Genomic DNA, 18,767 nt, shown 5'->3' with positions numbered 1-18,767 from the left:
AGCCAGTAGTCTTTGCTCTGCTGCTTTTCTCTTTTCCCAGGAAGATTTAAAATACTCTAAGCGCTCTAAAGATGATCAAATGTAGAGAATTGTTTACTTTTGAGGAGTGACAAAAGTGACTAGACTCAGGCCTCAAAAAGAGGCACTGGATGCAAGATCACAAGTAGGTCAGGGTAGGTCAGTGAGGAATGATTGTTCAAAACACAAAACTGGAGGAATCCAATTAAATGTTCAAGTGATGTGTTCCAAACAAAGAAGAGCATGCTGTATTTTGCTGGATAAACTTACACAGCTCATGCTGCAGAAGGTTATGCATCCCACAAACAGATTTTGACAAATACATGAATAAAAAACTACACAAAACCTGTCAAACACCAAGATGTTATCTCTGACTCAGAAAGTTTGTAAGCTGCAGATTACGTGAAATCTGGGAAGATATAGTGAGAAAACATTATTCTTTTATTGATTTTACCCTTTTTCCTTTGTTACACTCTTTCTCAAGTATGTTACTAGTCCTGCTTGGACACTGGATGCTGACCTAAATGGACCACAGTCTGACTGGCTGTGACTGTCCTGATGTTCATGGTGTTTATGATCTCATATAGCTGATAGCACATGCATTTGAGGTTGCATTGGTTCAGTACTTCATGTATTTCAAGGCTTACAGGATTTACCTCTTTGAGAGGGGCATAACACCTAAAGCAATGTGTCTGGAGGATGTTGTGCAGCCTGTGAACACAGGCAGACTCAAGTCTCTCGCAACAGTTAATCTGTAGAGGGCAACAAAGCCTCTCCCTCCTTCTAAAAATAGTTTTAAAAAAATTTGCTACACTTGACATGGCAGTAATGGTGTAGCTCAGTGAACAGAAAGAATCTGAATCCTCTAGCACAATAAAAAGGAGGCATTTCATAAAATAACTCAGATTAAGAACAGAAATGAGCTATAAAAATAGAGCATTAATGTTACATGAGTGAGGGACACTGGTAACAAGTACTAAATGTGGGAAAGCCAGGAAACATAAATAATAGTTTCTACATCAATATTTAATCAGAAAATGTATCTTCAGTTGTTGTTTCTTCCCATTATTTTTATTATTTGGGCTCAGTTCTCTTGATGGAATAGTTATCTGATCAAACATTGCTGTGGTAGTGGGGTAGTGGTAGGTAATCTCGTAATGAACAGTGGTTTGAAGGGCAAATGGGGTTAATTTTCATTTAGTACAATTTTTTTTTTTAGGTGAAAGCAAGAAGAAAGGCAATGTTTGCAGTACTGACACTTGTTCAAGGGCCATATATTTCACAGTCAGTTATTATGGCTCATTTTGTTTAGGAACCTAGTAGCAACCATACAATAGTTGCGGATTGTTTTGTTTGTTTGTTTTCCTTTTGCTACTGTGATATGACAGCTATTTGCCTGCTTACTTGTAAGCATCACAATTTTTAATGGCTTTGTGCTGGCAACATTATCAGGAAGAAATTTGAAGCATGTTTTGAAAACAGAGAAGGTCAAAGTGTAAACATTTGCAAAAGTATTGCAGTAGTTAGAAGACTGAACTTCCTTCAGCCTTTAATTAAGAGCCTTAATTTTATCATCAGAGTTTTACCAAGATTAAATAAGAATTTGTGATAGAGCAGATACTTAAACCGGATCATCTGAACTGTGTCTCGTGGGAAACATGCTAAGTCTTTGGTCTCTCCGAAGAATTAGGATTTCCATTACTGGAAACGTATCAAATATCCATTCCCAGGCAAAAAATATTTTAAGCTAGATGGTGTTTTGAATCTAACTTTTTAGCAGTTTCTGTTCTGTCAGGAACATTTTTCATTCCCTCTACTTACCCCTTCTGCTCTGGATCTATAAGCAAACATAACTGTGTTAAGTTCTGCAAGCTTCACACCAACCATTTGAGTATTAACACATCACTGGTGTTTCAGCTTTACAATATCACAACCGACCTGTGATTTTTCAGATCTAATTACCTTACACTGCTGACAGTTTGTGGGGTTCCCAGAGATCCCCAAATGGAGTGGCAGGCTGGGACACAAGGGATGTTGTGGCAAAATGAAGTCACTTTTGGGTGCACTTAGATGAAGCAACAGGTTAAGAAATACCCAAGATGTATTCCTTTTTGTTAGCTGGTGGATTTGAACTGAACTGAAGGAATTGGCTCCTTTACCTCTGGATTTTCAAGCATTTGAAATGTGATTCTTTTTTCACAGTTAGTAAGCAGAGGACCAAACAGCCCTGGGAGTGGGATCCCACAAGTGAGGTTTTTTTTCACCGAGATCTTGTAGTGTTAGGTAGACACATTGCGGGAAGGGAAATGAAATCTAGTCAAGCCAAGCAACTGTAGTATAAACTTTCCACATCCACAGTCATTCCTTATCCTGAACTCAAGGTTCCATGAGGCTATACCATTGGTAACTAGACTGTTGATATTCAGAGAGTGATGATGATGATAATTGTAAAATGAAAGAAATTGCACATTTTTTGGAGAAGGGAAATTGATAAGATAATAAGTGTGCTAGGATAAAAATCACAGAAAAAACACCCTTTTTCTTTGCCTTCCTTGGTGTCTCTGTTATATGCTAGTTTCAAAAGTAGTGAGTTGCCTGAAATGCAAAGCAAAGCAAAGCAAACACTAATTTTGCTGACTACAGCCATGTGTATTCTAGTAAATTATGGCCTGTGCAACTAACAGCTGCTTCTACAGTTCCCAAATTGTGTTTATTTTTTAAACTTTAAAGCCCCTAGCTTTTATTTTTTCCCCAATTTTCTTTTCTTCTGCTTTTGCAGAACAGTGAAGAGAGAAAAAATGTTCCAGAGAAATTTGACAAGAGCTAGCAAAAGGGAAAGGAAGAAAAATAAATAAAGGGAGGCAGAGAGATAGCTGACAGCTCACTGCTCCTGTAGGGAAACTTCTCTTTTTGTTAGGGAATGTGTTCATGTACTTTATGGTGACTTGAGCCAAGTGCTGAATTAGTATCCAGACAGGAAAAAAAAAATAAATGCACTACAAGATATTTTTTTATTCTGTTATGAATGATTCTAAGAGATTCTTAAGCATTTTTTGTGAGTATTTCACAGGGAGAGAAGCAACAATTAACTCAAGAGTCCTGGGTATTTTTACTTGGGAATAAAAAAAGTATAACAGGTCTGCTCTACTAAGAAGTACTAATCATGCATTAAGAATTCCAACTTTTGGTCAATCAGTGAGAAAGTATTATAAAATGAATCACTTCTTACTCAGCTTCACCATTTGATTAAGAATTAAATTCCTATGGAAAGCAAGTCTGGGAAAATTAAAGGTGTTTTAACCAACGAGTGCAGACATTATAACTGACACAACATGCACAATAATGTACTGAGAAATCTGAAGCACTAATGTAAAAGAGAACTAGAGTGCTTAAAAATCATAACTGAAGAGAACAAAAAGAAATAAGAAATCTGCACTATAATTCTGAAGATGGCTATCAATTCACTGAAAACTGGCTGCATTGACGGCTACCAGAGACTGCACAGGCACAAAACTTCTTTCCTAACAGTAAGGGAGAGATCACGGTCTGGGTTTCCTGACCAGAACTGTTCTTCCTGATTACCTGAATCCTCATGACAAATGCTGCGGGAAGGCACAAAGCCTGCTGGATACTGAGTAACGATGATGGAGCCGGTGACTCCTGTCTCTTCCCACTTCCCTTCCCCATCTGTGGCTGAATGTTGTCTGCAGGCAGCTTCTCCAGGCGAATGTGGGAGCTGACTGCTCCATAGAGGGCTCTCGAGGGGGCAGAGGAGCACAAGATGCTCATGGCAGAGACCGGGCGTTCAGGCTGCCCAGCCTCAGGGGTCAAACATGTTCTCACCATCGCCCAGCGCTCCTACCCCTTTGGTCTGGCGGGTGTCCAGGAGAGCAGCAGCACAGAGCGGTCTCAGCATTTGACAAGTCAAAAAACTGTGATTGTTGCTAGTGAAAGGGGAGCAGAAGGGGAGTGGGAGATGAGTCTTTAAAACTCGTGCTTGCCCACATCTATGTAGCATTAGTCACCACCAGGCACAAAAGGGCCACAGCCAGCTGCCTAAATAATAGGATGGTAGGAGTGTCAAAGACAATTACAATGTCCACTGCAGGTGGGCAGTGCTAACAGTGGTAATGCAGGAGCTTCAGTGCTCTTAGCCTTCCTGGATAAATTTGCATCTGCATTAGAAAACATACAGATCAGAAGCAGCAATTGCAAACATAATAGCAGCCGCATCAAGCCAGAACAAAGTCAATCTAGCCCAATTTAGTGTCTACAGCAGTGGCCAGTGTGAAGGGTATACGGAAAAAGCAAGCATAAATAAGTAGTAAAATCCATATAGTGCTACCTGAAGCTGGTAACACAAACCAAACAAGAACAGGAACAGGAGACAACTCCGAAGAATGAGAGAAAAAGGGCTGCATAACAATGTAGGAAGGTATCACCACCCTGCAAGTTATCAGAAACTATTCACATCCAATTATGGGGGATGGCAAAGAAGATAATAGCAGTTAAAAACTATCTGATAAGTGATCCGTAATAGGATGTTATTAGATGTCCCTGACACACTGTGAATTATACACTGAAAAAGGAGGCTGTTCCAAATGTTTAGTTGTGCAATTCACATTTTGTTTTTACAATAGCTATAACAGAAAATGCAACCAAAACTCAAATAATCAGCATAAAAAGAAGAGGATAATTTATTTTTCCATTGGTTTTGTAGTATCAAACCAGTCTCCTGACTTTTAAGCTAGATCTTCCATCTATTTAAAATGACCTTTGAAAAACCTATTAAAAATTGTAGTGGAACAGTAATAGTATTTTCCCACTTCCAGGATACAGGAACACAAAATCCTTCAAAACTAGTTGCACCTACCATCTATTACCTGTCTCTGTGCAACAGGTAAGTAATCATTACTTTTGACATTAACAAATGGTTAAACTTCTAATCAGAAAAGCTTTAAGACTGACCCCAAACAAGACAGAGTAATTTCTCCAGTTGCTGAATATCTGCAGTTATATTGACTGGAGGTGGCATGAGAAGCATCTGGGTTTTTTGGAAATTGTGCCTATCAGGAGTTGAGGGCATAACCTACGGTCTGTATGGTCTACCTTTGGGTTTTCCCCTGTTGCTGACTCCTACCTTGGAGAAAAGCACCATAGGGCCCAAGATCCTCAACAGGATTAGCTTGTGCCATCCTCTTTTCCAGATGCTGGCCACGCTCACACTAGCTCTTCGGTATCTGCAGTAGATCTTAGATCTTAATAGGCTTTTGTTTACTTGTTAGAACATTTCCTATCAAAAAGTGCTGTGTTGCTTCCTTCACACACACTTGAAAAGAGCATTCTAATATTTCATAAAATTAGTTCAAGGGAAAGAAAATTCTTTTATAATAGCAAATTTTTCTGTGTGAAAATATCCCCATGAGAGTCCATATTAACATCGTCATTTCAAAACTTTCCAATCTCTGTGTGTTGATATAAAAAATGACATTTTTAATTTTCCTTTTTCTTGCAAATGGATAGCAATAAAAACCATGGTATTTTCTGAAGGAGGAACATTCTGGTTTGATTATTTTTCAGAACAACTCCTATGTGCAGTTTAAACAGAAATCTAGAACAGCAAGTACTTTTGGATCCTGACTGCAAAAGGGACAGACCTAAGATTAAAGCTTATTTAGCAACCCAAGGACAATTCTGTGTTCACAGAAAAGGTGGGCTTGTATCTTGCTGTCTCAGTCTCATGCCTTCTGTGCAATTACTTATCGAAGTGGTTTGTTTGCTTGCCTCTTTTTTTTTTTTGTATTTTACAAAGGATTTCTTCGAGAATAAAGTCTCTTAACATTCTGGGAAGAAGCAACTTCTGTAGAAGCGCTTAGGTTTGAAATAAGAGGAAACAAGAGTGTGCTCTGAAGAAAGGAGAGAATCTAGGTAAGATCTGGTGCAAGCAGGGCTGCATCAGCTCTTGCCATCCTCCCTGATGAGAAAGCTTGCACCTGTGTATATACACACACAGGCACACACAGAGATATTGTTCGGGCTAGCAAGAACTGTGATTCTTAATGGAAGTCAATGGAGGACAAGAAGTGCTTGTGAAGCAGCTCTCCACTCTTTTATGTTCGGTCAAAATCAGAGCAACAAAAGCACTCACGCATGCTGTTTTCAGGGCTTGGTTTCCACTCTTCTTCTCCTGGCATCTTTTCTGCTTCTGGAAAACATATCACAGCTTCCTACCCTGACTGCCATCACTTTTGTCTACTGAATCCCTTAATTTGATGGTGAATGAACTGTTTGTTCCTTTGTTTACTCCACCAAAATAACAGCACATGCTTTCAGAGGACCAAAAGATATCAGGATCTCTTGCCCACAAATAGGTAAATGCTGGTGATGAGCTGTGATTTACTGTAAAGAAATCAATGTATAAATACCTTTAAGCCAGAAAATATGGTATTTTAAAACCATTTGTGTAATACAAGCCATAGATTTTTGTGAAGTGTCTCTTATTCCAAACTAATAAATTCTGGTGTCTTTGAACCCCTTCTGTTTAGAAAGGCACCAAATACAATCAGAAGACCCCAAGTACATTTCTCTAGATAGGTTGTTCCAGTGACTTATTCTTAAGTACATTGAAATCTTTTCCATTTCTGAGAAATGCTTTTGGTTTACAGGTTTTTATTTTTAAAAAAGTCCTCTCGGGGAGGCATGGATTTGCCTTGCTTTATGGCTCTGTGCAAGCATTGAAAGTTGTCCATCTAGTCCCATTAAAAAGCTTAAATGGACAGAAGAAAATATGAGTTGTTTCATTCTGTCATGTTTCAAAACATAAAAGCAAGGTTTCCTCAGCTTTTTTCTTTGATAAGGGCACATTATCAAAAAGACCATCTTTTTCCCCATTAAACATCTATTCTTTTGGTCAGACTTTGCTTTATGTAGTTAATTTCATTTTCTTACACAATTATTTTCAACAGTGTGACAAACGGCAGCATGACATGGAGGTGGAGATTTGAAATAATTAAAGCTCCATACACAAAAAGCTTCAGCAAGATGAGATTTGGTACATAAAATGCTAAGTCCTTCCCTCTAGTCTTCTCCATCCTATCTGAACCCAGTCCCAGGTCCATCAATTTCATATGGTGTAACAACTCCTGGATGCATGCCGAACCTGGAGTTAATTTTCAGGGAATGAAATACAGTTTATATATACCCAGGGTATGAAGTATGAAACTCATTAGTTAGACCTGTGTCAGAAATGGCGAAAGAGAAAATAAGGTGGGGGAAGAAGGGTCACAGCATAGACTCGATTGCTTTGAAGTCTACACTAGCTTTTGGGTCACTGAAGTTATGTCTACGCTGAAAGAATGAGGAAAGCTCAAGACATGTTTAGCTCTGGGATTCTGTATTTTCAGTGCACACAGACATTTGCAGCCTACTGTAAAGTGCTCTGTCCAATGCTGGGATAACACAGAGCTGGGTATGGGCTGCTGGAATGAGTTTTGTGCTTTGCTCTAGTGTCCTGCTCTATCCAGATCACATGAAACAGAGTTTTTGGAGGCACTGAGTATCCTCAAGCTCCTCTCTGCCCAGAGCTTAGCTCGAGTCTGTCCCTGAGGAGTGATAAGTCTGGAGAGAGGCAGAAGACTTCTTACCCTAATAGCCGTGCTAGGAGAGATGGTGAAATAAACTTCACAGCTGCTCTCCACTAGCCAAGAAATCCTAGAGATGATTTTTTTTTTTTAATTTTGGCTACCTCATGCTTTCTGAATTCTGACACAGCTGGGGATCCACCATTGCATCTTCAAAACACGGTGCAAGCCTTATATAATTAATTGTCACAAAAGTCTTATGAGGGTAATGGATTGTATATGAATTGTTCCCTACGAATCATAAAAGAGAGGAGGCTTATAAGAACTAATGTCTTGTACCTATTGATCTTTCCGTGTGAAACCTTTGTTATAATTGTAGTATCTGTATCACTGCATTGCCAAGAAGCTCCAGCCAAGATCTGTGTCCTGTTGTGCTAAGCACAGCCAGATGTAGTACATTTTGTCAGCTTCTTCCAAAAGAGCTTTTAGCTTACAAAGAGGGGTGAGGAGAAAATCAGAGGCAGAAAGCGAAGTTGATATGCCCTAAGTAACAGAGCTGGCTATCAGGAGGGCTGTGGGCTACCAAAGGAACTGTGTTATAGCAGACCATGAGTCTCTTCCAGGGCTGGTTACTTTCTAAGTTACCATTGCTGACAAAATATGACCAGGACATCAAGAGCAACCCCAGCTTGCACCCTGGAAAAGCTAGACTTTTCCTCCAATATTAACATGAAAACATGAGATATAACCTGCAGTCTTTAAACAGTAGCAGAATTAAGTTGTGCATCATCCTTGAAAATAGGAAAGAATATAAAGCGCAAAAATGCATTTTAAATATTAAAAAGTAAAATATTTTTAAAAGAGAAAGAATATGAGGGAAAAAGGTTTTTGGATGGAGTTTTTTGTTTATTTGTTTTGTTTTGTTTAGTTTTGGTTTATTTTACTTTTTATTTTCCAGATTGCAAGTAATTGTTTTATGCAAAGTCACATAAATCAAGTTTCAATGGCTAACAGGCTATTGTTATAATCCTTAATAAACCCTCAGAGGATCCCTGCTCAAGCTCCATTTAGTGTTTTTAGATTTGCATTACTGTTTCATCCTACCTACTATCACAGCACATATCATGCCTGCAATTTCAAGCCTTATTAAAATAATCATTTTTATCCAGAACGAAGAGCTGTTACTTACTTCAGGAAATGTATTATTAGCTCGCCCTAACTAAATCGCTCATTCCTTCCCAGTAGAGGTTAGATGCCTGTCAACATATCAATATTACCTCTAACATTTTGAGACTCTCTGTAATTATGGAGAATTTTGTTGTGGTTGTTTTTTAAGAAATAATAGGTGGAAAATTCTGTATTGTCTTTTCTGTGTGGGATATGAAGTCCATAAAGGAATGAGAAAATATATACCAGGATTTATCCAGCAGAATTACATTTTCTTTTCTTTTTTTTTTTTTTTTTTTTTTTTTTTTTCTTTTCCTGTGAGCCAGAAATATGTGTGAGGTTCTCATATTAATCAGCTTAATTCACTGAAATTACAACGGGTCTCAGATCTTTGAAAGAGGTGCTGTGAAAATCCTTTTGTCCCTGTAGTAAGAAACAAATGCATGCCAGTCTCAATTTATTGCACACAGAGACACTATTCCAAAACAAGTGACAACCTGTTTCAGGAAAAACATTTAAGAAAAAGTTAAAAACCAAAGAGTTTCCAGTAGAAGATAATGCAGAAGATCCATGGTGGTGAGCAGGTATTTCTCAAGCTGAGGGTTAAGGTAACAAAAGTCATAGAGAAGGACGTGGCAGTCCAGTCTGACCTCTACAATGGCTGTATTTAACAGGATTTTTTGATAGAGTTAGTCTTAATGGTTTATTTTATTTTATTTCTATTTTACTGTTTTCTATTTTTCTATTTTATTATTATGCCTGACTTCATATTTTCACTCAGTGGTATTTGCATCAGGAAAGTATTGCTCTGTAGTATGGGTTTGTTCCTCATTGGGTGTAGTTTGTGCCTCCATTTGGCTTCCACACAAGTGTGATTCCTGTGACTTCCTGAAAAGGTGCCAGAGGAAGCTTACAATGGTATGACAGGAAGAGAGATGCTGTGTTGTTTAGTCACAGCCATTTAATCCACAGATGCAGTAGGATGTGTGCTCCAAGGTAATGCATACCACAGCAGTATGCGACATCTGCATAGAGCACATGACCTGTGCAAGCCTCATACATTTCTGGAGAGAGAGTGACTGGACAAAGAGGCAGCCCTACACTTTTTAAAACAGCAGTCTATGCCCATACTTAGGCAGCTGAGTCCCACCCAAGGAGCCTTTACAAAATGAAAAAAAAAACAAAACAAACACTTAATCAAATGCAAAAGAGTGATAGCAAATACACACAGCAAATAGCAAATACATTTCAACATATATACAGATGAAATATGAAAGCACTAGGCCAGATGAATCTAATCTGTGGTTGCTTCACTGTCATAAAACAGCCATAGATCAAGAAGACGAGGTTGTAGGGAAATCTTGCATAGAAAAAATTGAGCATTTTAGCCATTGGCTTTAGCCCTGCAGCTTTCTATCAGCAGTATTTCCTCCATGCAGCAAGATACATAGCCTGCCCTCCATTTTTCAAATCAAGGGCAGACAGTGACAATTGAAGATAGATTTGTAAAGATAGTAATAACAAAACAACATGTGAAACAATGAAAAAGAGTGAGTAGGAAAATTACCCACAGTAGGATAGAAGTGTTTCTCCCAAACTGGAGAACAGGAAGCAAAACTAAAGACAGCAGAGCTCGTACTGGGGCTCTCTAAGCCTGGAGGAGCACTAATGGAAAAGGCAGAAAGCAGAGACAGAAACAGTGAAGAAAGTACAATAGACTTTGAGGGAAGAAAGAAGCAGTTAAAGGGAACATCATTTTCAATCAGAAGGAAAAAAAATGCAAAATCAAACCACATCATTGATGACTTTCGGAACCATATAAGAGCCAAAGAAATTGCAAGTAAGGTTGTAATTTGGCACATGACTTGACTGGCTCAGGAGCCAGAAGAAAAAGGGTGTTGAGAGAGCGGTGAGAAGAAAGTGCATGAGACAGAAAGCAGTGAAAAGGATTCACGCAGGAGAGAACGGGAAGAAAGGGTGTAACACAAGAGAGAAGTTCAGCCATTTTCTGTCTAGACAAAGGGACAGCCATAACTTGCAGCAAGACTCTACACCTCCCTGGGACGCAATTTCTGTGACTGTGTAACTTTGCAATTACAAACTCAGTCATGATTTCTTTACAAGTGGGAAAATGGCACGGAAGGGAGGCTCTTTACTGCTCTGGGCTTCCTGTGCACCTCAGAACAAAGCATCAGACTGACATCAGTGAAGTAACATTGAAAGTATATAATAAACATGACTATAACCTACCACTGAGATACCTGCCTACCTCACCACCCACACGAGGAATGTACATGCCATTTGAAGTGAAATTCCCCTGATAATTGCAGCTTCTCTTCCAAAAGACAAAGAATATATCTGTTTGCTGATTAAAAGACTTTTAAAAAATCTCAACAAAGACTTTGTTTGTTTTAAATATTTCACAGTGGGGTCTCTAAGGACCAAAAAATACTCCCTCCCCCCCGAAAAAAGAACTAGCCCAGCATGGCATGGTGACAGAAATCACAGAGCAGCAAAGTGTCGTGTCAGGGAGATGGAAGATTTCAAAAGGAAAAACATAAAGGTGCCTCCAGGTTTATCCAAGTCTATTTTTTTCCTGGAGAATTGTAATTACTAAACAGTACAAGATTTCTTCTTGAATGTCTGCAGGGGGTTTTGAGGCTTTTTTTTCCTTCCCCTTCTTCACAGCACCTCCTGCTGACATCAGACCGACAGTCATTATACCTTCCTCGTAATGTCAATGAAAAACTTACTAAATGTATTTTCACACTGTATAGCTTATCTGGACTTGAACAGAGAATAGAGAAGTCCACAGCCAGCAAAAAACTCAAGGACTTCACAATGATTATGCAATCTCCTGCTCCATTAAAATAACTGTTTATCTTCAGAAAAGTAAATAATAGACAAGAAAAGCAAATAGTTTAGTCATTCAGCAGACAAAAAGTCAGATAGTAAAGGGCTTGTGGCCAGATGCTGATCTTTCTTGCATTCAGGGTATTCTGGAATTGGGGGATGCCTATTGCCCAACATACTGGTGTGAGAAAATTCAGCACCATACTTGGGTGAGAAAGAAGCTCACTAAACAAGCCATCAAAAAAGCCATTAAAATCAAAGCAATGGCTTTTAATTTCTTTGGTGGGGTTTAATTCAGGCTCTTTCAGACCCCTCTGATGTGCAGGGGATCCTTTGTTCAACACTTACTGAGGATGTTACATTATGCCCTCTCGCACTAACTCATTTGATGTCAAAAAGGCAAAACTTCTCATTTTTAAGTGTCTTCTCACTGCTGCTTTATGTGTTATGCTTTATGATTTGACATCACACATACAGATTATGGCATTTCATAAAAGGGAGATCTCTAAGAAAAACAGGGCTAGGAATCACTTTTTGATTTAAAATGTTGGTGTCCCTACAGAATGAGATATATAGACAGATGTTTGTATACAGCACTATCTGCCTAACAGGATTATTCCCAGTAAATAGCCTATCATCTACACTTTAAGAAGAGCTTATGAAAACAAAAACAAACAACAACAACAAAACAAAACAAAACAAACAAACAAAAAAAAAACAAAGGGAAAGAAAAATTTAAAAAAAGGAAAAACAGCTGTGAAGATTAGCACAGAATAAAAAAAAAAAAAATCATTTGCTCCATGTCCTCTTCATTTGATATTATCTTCTTTTGTATCAGTGTGAGACAAGCTAGCACAAGATCCCCACAGATAAACACTCCTGATTTCTCCAGGTAGCTTAAAATGACATGAAACCTTTAGAATTTAGCTTCTGCATTTTATTTTAGCACCACATGACATCAAGCTGATGTAAGTCATCATTAAAATTAGGCGGAGCTACCTACAGTTCCATCAGGGGATGCTCTAACCCAGAAAGTTCAAGAAGTAGTTTTCAAAATAGAGGTTCCCAAGGCCAACATGGTATATTCAGCAGGTTTCGGAATTCAATAATTCTGAGAGGACCTACTTCGTAAATCTTAGGTACCAGCAGCATAAACTAGAGTCATGGTATATCACCTAACAAGCACAACATCACAGATTTAATCTTGACCTTTCATTTCTATCACTTCTGAGCTAATAGAAAAGAGAAGGGATTCACCTAAGTATAGCCAGGTATCTGATATTTCATTAAGTACCCTTTTTCCTCCTGACACTGATCAATAATTTAAATCTTAAGAAACACATTTTCTAATTCAGGACCAAAATGATTGTTAAATAGTCCATTCTTTAATTTAAAAAGATTGAAAATCTCCAAAGCTGAAACCAGTAAGTAGTAGTTTTGCTAAAATCACTGATGTGAATTGGTGTTTTTGTGAGATACCTCAATAAGCAACCATCTCAAGTGAATATGTGTCAGCAGATAACTGTATCCACTTAACAAAATGGATGTATCGGTAATGTTAATCCACAGAACGAAGCCCCAGTAACATGTTTTTGTGATAAAGGAATTAACCCTCCATCTTCCTAAGCTCTTTGTGACTTTTATTTCCTCTTCTTATTGTGACTTTTACACACTGATGTGCTTACAGACTGCTATAATTGTCTCTGTAGTGGTTAACCTGCAGTGATATTGTGAAAGCATCTACAAACTTTATAGTGGGATCAGGACTACAGCACATATACATATAGACAAGGAAGAAGTCAGCTGTTTCTCAAAGGCTTATGGTCTATATGGATGCAAAAGTAGATATAAAAACAAGGAAAGTGTAGAATAATGATTATAGTTGATTGTAGTCACTGTTCAGCCTTTGTCAAGGAGAACCTGACAGACAGAACAAATCATGCTCATCCCTGATACAGCTTCACTACTTTTGCAATGTTAAGGATATTTATACTGGGGAATAATTTCACTTGTACCACTTACACATTCATATATCCTCGTCTGACAGCCTTGCAAAGCTTTATTAATCAGTGCTTCATGCAAACAGTTAAAAGCAGCGAAGCTGGAATTATGTGATCATTGTCATAAAGTGAACAGTATATTCCATCTTGTTTATCCATCTGCTGTAATTGCACTATGGGAATTGAGTTGCTTACAATAAATGCAATGGCATATGTGATACTAACACATGTAGAAGGTACGTGTCAATACATACTGCTGATTTCCACATTTTCTTCTTCATATTAGGCAATGCTAAAGGTTTCTACGTGACACATCTGAGAGTCTGTGGCCTTTCTATCACTGCAGAGATTCTCTGCTGCCTGGATCTGACTGCAATTATTATCTTAAAGCTTAAGATGGAGAAACAAAGTCAAGTAAGGTGTTTATGCCCCGCTTCACTCCCTATTTGGATAAGATTCGAGTCGTATGCTGTTGTTCCAGATTATTGTCATCCTCTTGAGTTGTTATGTTTATGAAACTGATTTACATACTGAAAGAGAGGTAATAGAGAATACAGGTTCCAATTAAGACAATTTGGGCTAACCTCCTGGCTCTGCCACACTCTTTCTCTGTGACTTAATCCTGTCTTTTGACCCTGGATACATCTCTGAGACCTTTAGAAGTGAGTCTGAATCCAGCCTCAAGCTTAAACTCCGTGTTCAAACTGTGGATGACAGGTTAAAGCCCGGGGTTTTGGTGAGCTCCAGGGCATGGTTTGCTGCACTGCACCCTTCTTCCTTCAGCCTTGCACACAGCTAAGAAGGCTTCCCTTCATATGAGCTCAACAAAATCTCTGTGGCACTGTTTCACACTTCCTACTTGAACCTCAATTGATTCAACATATGTCTAAGAAGTGAACAGAAAGTTGGACTGATTGAGATTTTTTCCTCTTCATGGGAGCCTAGGGGGACTTGTTTGCTCTAGTTTAAATCCTGGGCGTAAAAACTCTCACAGTGAGTTTGATTTTTTTCCTTACCTTGGAATTCACAACTTCATCCAAGTATATATAATTATCCTTAGAGCAAGCAAAAAAAACACAGCCTCTGAGAGTCAGGAAAAAAAAAAATGCATCAAGTAGGATTTTTTATTTTGGCTCAGTTTTGGTAGTAGTTGCTTAAAATCACTAACAAAACTTTTTTTCCTAACTAATGCAAAACACATTGATTGCAAAAGAACCTCTGAATATCCACCCCTCTACAAAGCTACATGATGTTAATATTCTCATGTTGTCAGCAGATCTTTACCGAGTAGGAGGGATTCATTAACTCCAGTGTAATCTGCAATCCAGACTGGCAGAAAGCAGAGGCTTCCTATACCTCAAGCTGGCTCAAGTCAGGAGTAAGATGAGTGTGTCTGACTCAGGCCTACACATTATGGTGTAATCAGCTATCCCTTGTGGAGTTAAAATCACTTTACTTTGAAAAGACAGTGGTAGGTCTACATAGAATTGTTTCATTTTGATGCAAATGCATCCACTTCCTAGAGGAAATAAACATTTTCAGTCAGTAACTATGAAATAAATGGATCTCCTAGTGAGGGCTGAATTTACCTTGTTTGATTTCCTGTTTTACACATATTTCCATGTGTGTATATCTGCCTGCATATACTTATGCACATGCATATGTCTGTATATATACATGTATATATATATATGTATACAATATAACATATATATAGGGATTTTTGTAGTTTAGTCCAGACTAACTTCCAGCCCAGCAAGGACTTTGTCCAGAAATTCAGTGATACTGTGGTTAAGAAACCTCAATTAATCTGATTTTCTGTTCCATATCCTTCAATGTCTGCATCAAAAAATATGCCAACAGCAGCCTTAGAAAGGCAGGCTGGTGAAAAAATGTGGACCCAAGACTCCAGTGCGTATGCTGAGAAGTGAGCAACAGGAGTGATCAGGAGCTACTCATTCCTGACAGATCAAACCTAGAAATCCTGATGGCTTTTGAGAGAGAGTATATTCATTTCTTCCTCTTTTTCAGGGGAGTCTAAATTACAATGTCACCTTCCATTATTCTCAGTTGGCTCCTTCTATATCATAATTGCAGCAAGGTTAAAAGTGACCTTATGATTGCATTAGGTTCCACACAACTTCCTTCTTTTCACTCCTCTCCAACCTGTATCCATAACAGAGATTAGTGAAGGACAGACAGAAAAGTGAAAAGAATGTCTGAATATAGGTTTTCATACCATGCCCAGCTGTTGCTAATAATAATTTTCTGAGTGCTAGCACTGGATGAACCATTTGTCACGAATGATTTATTTGATGAAATTAGCTCACTTTTTCACTTCTTGCAAACTTACTCTGCAAAATGATGGAGATATTCAAATTGCTTGTTATATATTATAGACGCAGGCGATTGTTTCTCTCCTCAACCATGAGACTATGGATTAGAGGTATGCTGAGGTGCAAATGTTCAATAGTGCCTCTCCTTATAACTGTTCTGTTTGTACAGACAGATCATGGCACTGATATTCAGCAGGTAAAGGCCCAAATCATTCTGAAAAATTGTCCCTTAAGGGATACCTTGGTTGTTCATGCAAAATCACTAATTGCTTCTGAAAATTTATCCAAATGTCTATTCATTACATGTCATTACTCACATCAGTGACATGGCAGATATTATAATTCCATGACTGAATTTCTACAAAATGAACACTTGATACCCACTAATGAATGAAAAATAAAGCTGCCTTCTTTTAGTATGGAAATAGACATTCATACAGAAAACATTGTCTCTCTTGTGACTTTGTGGTTTGAACTGGAATGTCCATAGAACAGAGATTTTTGCTAAAATGCCTCCTCACCTTCTGTAATATCTTTTTCTCTCTAGTTTGCCTTGAAGTTTCTAAGGACTGTAAGGCAGACTCTGGGCTTTGAACTCAGCTGGGACTCATAGTTCTTATTATGGTGTGTTCCCATTAGTTGCCAGCTGTTCTCCAAAGATTACATCCATCCTGTGACATCTTACTGTCCAGGGACCTTTTAGGGGTTTCTTCATTCTCATTTGTGTGGCTTTGAAACAGGGGAAAAAAATTGCATTATTTAGTTTGTGTATGAGTTCTCTCTTCAGGGCTGATTGTGGTTGATTAGATCAGTGGAATGTGTTTTGTATTTATACCAATACCTCATGAAGTCCATCCTTCCATTGGATACTGGTGGACAGCTGGTTCTGGGACAATAAATGTACCAGGATGACACTGCATTTTAACAAGAATACAATATGTCTCAGGGAGGACTATGGCTGGCCTAGTTGAGGCTGACCACTGTGTTTGGTGAGGAAGCAACACAGAGACCAGACCATGGATGGTGTCCTCTGTGACCTCTGTGACTCTGTCCTGAACTGCAGCATACAATGTCACTGATATTACACCAGGGAGAAGTGTGTCCCATATAAGGCCTGTTGAAGTCCATAGGTAATTTGTAGCCATAGCCATTTGTGCTATGGCTTAGTCAGGTTATTGATCTTTTAAGTCCAGCAGCTGTATCTGGCTGTGACTGAAACAAGCATCGTAGTCAGACAAGACAATGTTATGAAAGCCATAATACCAGCAGACAGTGGTAAAATAATATAGGGAAAGGCAAGGGGAAGGAAGAGGTGATTTTAATTCTTTGTCTTCCAATAATCACTGCACAGATTGACATCTGATTTCTTTTACCCTAATCTCAGCATGCATCTCAAAAATGCTACTGGCCATCAGATTATCCCAGCAGATCATTAGATTTTCTTATCCTCTGGACTTATGTATGCTGTGCAACTATCCGAGGATAATGAGCAGCCTGCTGTTGCACTCACCTGGTTGGGGTTCAATGTCTGATATGAAAGCTCCCCACATATTCTCTTTAAGGAGTGAGTTCTGTCTTTTTCTAGGGAAGAACTGTAAAGAAAAAAAAAAAAAGAAAAACAAGACCTGTAGGTTTTTTAGACATGACCTTCAGGTTTTTTGATCAGAAACATGATATTCTTCAGACAAATTCCTAGTTATCAACAGGAAACAGCATGATGTAATCCAAAAGCCATCTACAATAAAGTTTGTGGTAGTATGTAGTCTTCAAAATTCATATACATAATGCTGTTCTCCTTCCCTGAATGCTATATGACTGGGATCAGACATAAAGCTTCCAGCTGCTATTACCCAAACAGCTGGATTGATTGAATTCATAGGCTAAACTGTTATTGCTTCGAGTGGCAAACTCAATATGGGTTATAGCAATACTAATGCTGTTTAGTGACTCTACGAAAGAAAACTAGTGTATCTGATCACAGATAAACTTACTTCCTCAGATAAACATTTAAATAGAAAAGGTTTCTCCTTCAAAAATGAATACCCTTATTTCCACTGTGGCAGTCAGCTTTTCCTGCTCTTCCCTGTGTTTTCACATCCTTCTGTTGGTCTCCTATTCATATTGTCTCATCTAATTCCCACAAATGGTTCCTTCTGCTCAAATAACAAGAGCAGACTGGCTCCAGACTGGCAGAACAAACTTGGGTAGAACACCAGGGCTCAAAACTTAAATGCTGAATTTCAGTGATTTGTTGCTTGCACTGTAAACACAGTAAGATTGGAACAGCTACTGGTCCAATGCTGTTCATGCTCCTCTCCCCATCATGCAGGTCATATACTGCTTGTGTCATGAGCAGCATTAACATGGGCATCCACTTGGCATCAGGGAAAAGGACAACTGGATGCCCATGTCAGTCTTTCTCACCCAGAATTAGTGTAGCCCTTTCTATACAGTCCCAGATGACCTAATCTTTATCAACATTGCTTGTGAAATTATAAAGATGCTCATACAATCACCATGACTGCAGACTCTAAGCATGTGTTAGACATGAGGACATTTCTCCTCCTGCCATCTGTATGAGATGAGGTAGTGTGTGTTTGCCTTGTTTAATGCACAGAGAATGAACAACAAGTGACTGGCAAAAGGCTATAAATGAAATGTGTCAAAGAAGAGGTAGGAATTGAAAGGGAAGATCTCAGGGTCTTCACTGTTAAGGTCAGGTTTGCTTTCAACAAGGAGGAGAAAATGTACGACAGTGAAGGGGGGAGTTACAAAGGTGTTATCACTGAATTAGAAAGGATCAACCACTGTAT

General features: G+C 38.6%; 1 protein-coding gene across 1 annotated transcript in view; it reads left to right on the top strand.

The window, feature by feature from the left end:
* CNTNAP5 (contactin associated protein family member 5) overlaps positions 1-18,767 on the top strand; it is a 557,878-nt gene that overhangs the window by 261,475 nt on the left and 277,636 nt on the right. Inside the window, exon 5 of the mRNA XM_082057253.1 lies at positions 4,851-4,918. The gene's annotated coding sequence lies outside the window, so the exon portion shown is untranslated. The remainder of the gene's footprint in view (positions 1-4,850; positions 4,919-18,767) is intronic.

The sequence above is a fragment of the Streptopelia decaocto genome, assembly GCF_964273445.1.
Source record: "Streptopelia decaocto genome assembly, chromosome: 6".
Taxonomy (NCBI): Eukaryota; Metazoa; Chordata; class Aves; order Columbiformes; family Columbidae; genus Streptopelia; species Streptopelia decaocto.
Note: the sequence above shows the minus strand (reverse complement) of the source record. Positions and strands in the feature narration are given on the sequence as shown.